Below are 6106 nucleotides of genomic sequence, written 5' to 3'. Positions count from 1 at the left end.
TGACATAGTGGTGGTGCCGGACAAGTCTTCCTTTACCTTTTTTCTGCATTCATCAAAAATGGACCCCTATGGTAAAGGAGTGAACATTAAAGTATTTGAAAACAATGTTTTGCATCCTGTGCTCACCATGATTCGCTATTTAGCAGCAAGGAAGGCTCAGGGAGCTATTCTGACTTCACCTTTGTTTGTTGAAAATGTGTTTTTTCCAAACCGTTGATGCGTAAGACTTTCATATCATACCTCAACGAAACTCTGACTCGTATAGGTATCAACAGCCATGATTTTAATGGACATTCCTTTTCGTATTGGTACAGCTACCTCAGCAGCTGCCGCCGGTGACTAGTTAAAATAGTGATCATTTTACCTACAATGTTATAAATAATTTCTTTAAGTTGTTGGGGGCTCTGATACGCCAAATGTTTGCAGTAGGTTTTAGTACTTGTTCTTTGCTTGCACATACATAACTGTGTCTTAACTCAATTAATAAGCAGGTTAACTCTTTAATTGCATGAAGTTATGTATAAAATGGAACAAAAATATGTATGTTATAAATGTCACACAACATGGAACAAAGATTTGTATGTTATAAATGTCACACAACAAATATTTCTATGTTATAAATGTCACACAACATGGACCAAAGATTTGTGTGTTATAAATGTCACACAACATGGACCAAAGATTTGTATGTTATAAATGTCACACAACACGGAACAAAGATATGTATGTTATAAATGTCACACAACACGGAACAAAGATATGTATGTTATAAATGTCACACAACCTGGAACAATGATATGTTGGTATATATGTCACACAACATTGAACACAGACTTGTATGTTATAAATGTCACACAACATGGAAGAAAGATTTGTATGTTATAAATGTCACACAACATGGAACAAAGATTTGTATGTTATAAATGTCACACAAGATGGAACAAAGATATGTATGTTATAAATGTCACACAACCTGGAACAAAGATATGTTGGTATATATGTCACACAACATTGAACACAGATTTGTATGTTATAAATGTCACACAACATGGAAGAAAGATTTGTATGTTATAAATGTCACACAACATGGAAAAAGATATGTATGTTATAAATGTCACACAACATGGACCAAAGATTTGTGTGTTGTAAATGTCAAACAACATTAAACAAAGATTTGTATGTTATAAATGTCACACAACATGGAACAAAGATGTGTATGTTATAAATATCACAACATGGAACAAAGATTTGTATGTTAAAAAGGTCACACAGCATGGAACAAAGATTTGTATGTTATAAATGTCATACAACATGGAAGAAAGATTTGTATGTTATAATTGTCACACAACATTGAACAAAGATTTGTATGTTATAAATGTCACACAACATGGAACACAGATTTGTATGTTATAAATGTCACACAACATGGAACTTAGATATATGTGCGGTGCTAGGGTTTTACTGTCTACGTATATGTCCGGTGCTAGGGTTTTACTGTCTATATATGTCCGGTGCTAGGGTATTACTGTCTATATATTTCCGGTGCTAGGGTTTTACTGTCTATATATGTCCGGTGCTAGGGTATTACTGTCTGTATATGTCTGGTGCTAGGGTTTTACTGTCTATATATGTCCGGTGCTAGGGCTTTACTGTCTATATATGTCCGGTGCTAGGGTTTTACTGTCTAAATAAGTCCGGTGCTAGGGTTTTACTGTCTACGTATGTGTCCGGAGCTAGGGTTTTACTGTCTATATATGTGCGGTCCTAGGGTTTTACTGTCTATATATGTACGGTGCTAGGGTTTTACTGTCTATATATGTTCGGTGCTAGGGTTTTACTGTCTATATATGTCCGGGGCTAGGGTTTTACTGTCTATATATGTGCGGTGCTAGGGTTTTACTGTCTATATATGTACGGTGCTAGGTTTTTACTGTCTATATATGTCCAGTGCGAGTGTTTAACTGTCTATATATGTCCGGTGCTAGGGTTTTACTGTCTATATATGTCCGGTGCTAGGGTTTTACTGTCTACGTGTATGTCCGGTGCTAGGGTTTTACTGTCTAAATAAGTCCGGTGCTAGGGTTTTACTGTCTACGTATATGTCCGGTACCAGTGTTTTACTGTCCGGTGCTAAGGTTTTACTGTCTATATATGTCCGGTGCTAGGGTTTTACTGTCTATACATGTCCGGTGCTAGGGTTTTACTGTCTACGTGTATGTCAGGTGCTAGGGTTTTACTGTCTACGTGTATGTCCGGGGCTTGGGCGTTACTGTCTAAATAAGTCCGGTGCTAGGGTTTTACTGTCTACGTGTATGTCCGGGGCTTGGGCGTTACTGTCTAAATAAGTCCGGTGCTAGGGTTTTACTGTCTACGTGTATGTCCGGGGCTTGGGCGTTACTGTCTAAATAAGTCCGGTGCTAGGGTTTTACTGTCTACGTATATGTCCGGTGCTAAGGTTTTACTGTCTATATATGTCTGGTGCTAGGGTTTTACTGTCTATATATGTATATGCTTGGTGCTAATGTTGTACTGTATTGTCTTAATATGAAAAGGCGCCAGTGTTCTATTCTGTATATATTCCTGGTGCTTGTATTGTACTTCTTTACATGCCCGGTGTTAGTGTTGTACTTCTATACATGCCCGGTGTTAGTGTTGTATTTCTATACATGCCCGGTGTTAGTATTTTACTGTCTATCTTATGCCAGTGCTAGTGTTGTACTGTTTATATATGCCGTACTTGATCATTCAATAGGGGGTCGTACCTAAAATACACATTGGAATGTCCATCAAGACTCATATAAAATGAACATAATGAAACAAATTAATGGCTTACCGGCGTTAAAATGCAGTAGGGAATAGGCCTAAGGATTATGGCTTGTCTGCATGAGGCATTCGTTACTCCTCTTATTTTCTTTGAATATTGTATTCCGAATGATTTTATATTGGCGCATGCGTAAAGATGTCCAGTGCTTAGACCGGTGCGAGTATCCAAAACCATAGGAGCCTGAAGTTCTGTCAATTATGAATATTAATAGTAATACAAAAAAAATACCCCTAATATGCTTAAAAAATAGTTGATTGATGATCCCGGTGATATGACTCTAGATTTATTTTCTATGTGGAGAGTTGATGCTCTCAAATTTTTTCTGGAAAAAAGAGCATTAAGTAAGGAAGGTACCAAACATGAACTAGCTGTTCTTTGCTGCAAATAAAATGAAAATTCCAATAAAGTTGACATGCAAGGAGGTAGTTGCAGTAAACACACGTAAGTACAAAGACTTATTATTGATTGGTACGGAAATAATTCCAGATCCTTTTAAGTTGTGTGAAGGATGGTTCGGAGAGAAACAGGGTTTATGCCAATGGCCGCCCATATATCTGAGTGACATAACTAAGTTTTTTGTGGTGACAGCAAAAGATCCAAATGCTGAGGAGTAGTTAAACTCATACAAAACTGGAAAAGCCTATGAATAGTTCACAAGTAATTGGATGAAAGAGGTACATTTTCATTTAATATCGACAACAAATAAAGCAAGTACTGCCTGTTTAGGTCTCAATGTTGCCCATCACAAAGAGTATCGGACACAGACCATGGAGTATGGGCGTGTGTGGAAAAGCTATCAGGATGCATCATGTGTGCCTACTGCTCTTGCACAGCTGGGTAATTATTCAACTATTTGATATAATTAATCATACTAATGCTGTTAAGCCTAGATATTGACTTGATGTTTTTACAGAACTTAAATTATAACTCCTCCACACAATGAATGCACTTAATTTAATTAAATATTTCAAACCCATTGAAGCACATATGTATATTGATTTCTGTCTCTGTAACTGGTCATTCTGGGTCACATACACTGGTCACATACCAGTAAATAATATCAAGGACAACATACAAATTTTATGATTTTGTAATTTCAGACTTGGACAGACATGCAACCATGTCGCTGAATGCTCTTTCGTATAGAGCCAACCAGATGGGCATTTCCAATGCTGCATGCACGTCACATGTTTGTTAAAAAAAAAAAAAAAAAAAAATCACCATGGCCCTAAATGACCACAGCCGTCGATGGGCCGTTAAACATAAACAAACAAACAAACAAACAAACAAACGTCACTGCCCTGTTCCTGGACTATACCTGGGGAGAAGGTCAAATATATGGTCCCCAGCAAATCTGTGACATGCTTCCAAAGAAGTCAAAGCATGGAAAATCAGGTAACAGAATTAACAGACATGAAACTGGTCCACATCTAATTTCCTTGTGTTAAAAACCCTCCTCAATGTATCACAAGCCTTAAGTTGTGCAGCTCAGAATGTCAACAAATTTCATAGTAACCATAAACAACCAAAACAGCAATAAAAAAGAACAATTTTTACTAATTTTTCACATTCATTTTCAATATGACACTATGAGATAAAGATATACAGGTGTATCACTTGTATTATAAGAATATCTTGCATAATTTTTATCATTAATTGGATAAATGAATTAAACTTTTTTTTTTAGTTTTATCAGTCTGATTTAAAATGGTAAATTGAAATTAAAATATAACTGAAATGAGCATTTCCCCAAATAAACCCGCTTGAGAGCCTTGGAGCAGCACTTATTGACATTTTCCAAAAGCATGTCTTTTTAAAGGCATATAAGTTTTGAATTTTTCATTTTTAGGAGAATGGTTCCAAGCTTGTCTTAGCATTACTCAAACTCTATATTAATTCATCAATTATCACTGAAAAAAATCTTCAGCTATACTACTCTCAAACATTGACAAGTATTTAACAAAGTATGGAACTCTCCTTCATGATTTTAACTGATGCAGTGGTACTCTTTACCTTAAATTCAATTTACTTTTTTCCCTGCAGGTCACATTCTGTCCTCCCATGATGCTGACCTCAGTGCTGGTAAACAAGCAAACAACCACACAGATGACATCCAAGGTATTTTAACTATAGAGAGATTAAGCTTTTCTTTTGACATGACAGTCAAATCACAATCACATGTATCACTATATAGCTAGTGGTAATGAAATTGACCCATCAGGTCAATAATATTAGTGTGTTCTAGTGTCCTGACCAAGGTTCCCAACTGTTTTACAAAAGTCGCCTGTCAGACAGTTATAATGACAAATCACATTGTACTAGCCTATCAGGTCACAGATATAGCATGTACGTGAACAAATGATATAATTATGTGATTATCAGAAGTTAGCCCCCCCCCCCCCCCTTTTTTACAAACATTTTGATTCAATTATGATCACTGAATGATTAAGACATGTTTTCACTCAATTTGACAGATGATGGGCTTACTAGTACCTTCACCATAGCAGAACGCTACTCAATATGTGAGCATGCTAACATTCCACAATCACGCCTCTACTGTCTATAATGCTAACATTCCACAATCACGCCTCTACTGTCTATAATGCTAACATTCCACAATCACGCCTCTACTGTCTATAATGCTAACATTCCACAATCACGCCTCTACTGTCTATAATGCTAACATTCCACAATCACGCCTCTACTGTCTATAATGCTAACATTCCACAATCACGCCTCTACTGTCTATAATGCTAACATTCCACAATCACGCCTCTACTGTCTATAATGCTAACATTCCACAATCACGCCTCTACTGTCTATAATGCTAACATTCCACAATCACGCCTCTACTGTCTATAATGCTAACATTCCACAATCACGCCTCTACTGTCTATAATGCTAACATTCCACAATCACGCCTCTACTGTCTATAATGCTAACATTCCACAATCACGCCTCTACTGTCTATAATGCTAACATTCCACAATCACGCCTCTACTGTCTATAATGCTAACATTCCACAATCACGCCTCTACTGTCTATAATGCTAACATTCCACAATCACGCCTCTACTGTCTATAATGCTAACATTCCACAATCACGCCTCTACTGTCTATAATGCTAACATTCCACAATCACGCCTCTACTGTCTATAATGCTAACATTCCACAATCACGCCTCTACTGTCTATAATGCTAACATTCCACAATCACGCCTCTACTGTCTATAATGCTAACATTCCACAATCACGCCTCTACTGTCTATAATGCTAACATTCCA

General features: G+C 36.9%; 1 long non-coding RNA gene across 2 annotated transcripts in view; it reads left to right on the top strand.

Annotated features, from left to right (window-relative positions):
• The first annotated feature begins 4081 nt into the window (after window positions 1–4081).
• Window positions 4082–6106, top strand: part of LOC110457306 — a 6070-nt gene continuing 4045 nt past the window's right edge. Inside the window, exons 1-3 of one of the 2 annotated variants that reach the window (XR_002463683.1) lie at window positions 4082–4219; window positions 4868–4942; window positions 5299–5346. This is a non-coding gene — a long non-coding RNA (uncharacterized LOC110457306). The remainder of the gene's footprint in view (window positions 4220–4867; window positions 4943–5298; window positions 5347–6106) is intronic. The other variant, XR_002463682.1, reaches the window with a different exon arrangement.

This window comes from Mizuhopecten yessoensis, unplaced genomic scaffold (assembly GCF_002113885.1).
Source record: "Mizuhopecten yessoensis strain PY_sf001 unplaced genomic scaffold, ASM211388v2 scaffold1127, whole genome shotgun sequence".
Classification (NCBI taxonomy): Eukaryota; Metazoa; Mollusca; class Bivalvia; order Pectinida; family Pectinidae; genus Mizuhopecten; species Mizuhopecten yessoensis.
The sequence above is the reverse complement of the archived record's forward strand: the minus strand, read 5'-3'. Positions and strand labels throughout refer to the sequence as shown.